The sequence below is a fragment of the Helobdella robusta genome (assembly GCF_000326865.2).
Source record: "Helobdella robusta unplaced genomic scaffold HELROscaffold_82, whole genome shotgun sequence".
Taxonomy (NCBI): Eukaryota; Metazoa; Annelida; class Clitellata; order Rhynchobdellida; family Glossiphoniidae; genus Helobdella; species Helobdella robusta.
In genome coordinates this window covers 458935-459828 of record NW_008705476.1, presented here as the reverse complement: position 1 = coordinate 459828, position 894 = coordinate 458935, and positions in this window count along the sequence as shown.

Sequence of the window (894 nt, the reverse complement as noted above, 5' to 3'; positions counted from 1 at the left end):
AAGAAAAAAATTGATGAAAGTGAAAATAAATGAATTTTTTGTTTGGTGAATGAGTTGAATTATAGACTGAATTATTACATAAATAAATTAGCAACGGGCCAGTGGACAATCCCTATCAGAGTTTTTATAAATTTGTTTTCAATATCATCACAATCATCTTCATTCTCATTTTCCTTAATATCACCACCATCATCATTACACACAAAATTATTGTCATCATCGTCATCGTCGTCGTCATCATCATCATCATGGCTACCTAGAGGAACATCTGGGCATGGTCTGACTTGCCTACCATCACCCCAATCTGAATTTGACTGATCATCATCATCGTAACTTGTCTTGACCATGTTGATGCCATGGTTATTGCTGTTGTTGTTGAAACTATTGTTGTTGTTAAAAATGTTGTTATTGTTGCTATTGAAAACATTATTATTATTATTGCTGTTGTTGTTGTAGTTGTTGTTGTGGTGGTGGGTGTTGTTGGGTGTAGACGATCGACTGTTGTTTGTTGTAAGCGGAGTTGAGCATACCGATCTGTCATACTGAGAAAATTTAAACGAATTATTTTAATTCTAGTTTTATTTTATAATCTTTCGCAATTATTTTCATTTTTTTAAATAAGCCAAACAAATTTTTAATGAATTCAAATTAAATGACACTTTGACGTTTGAAAATTTGCAAAACTCTTTGCATTGTTGGTAGCTTGAATCGAATACAAAAGAAATCGCCTTTCTTCTAATGCCCAAGTTTCATTGCGTTCTCTTAAAACGTATTATTATGGGCAGCACGGTGTAATTTCAAAGCTAAAATGTTGAAACTGTAACGAAATTGGAAAAAAACTGAAGTAGCAGATGAAGCTAACAGCAACAAGCGATATTTAAGCCAAATCAAAAT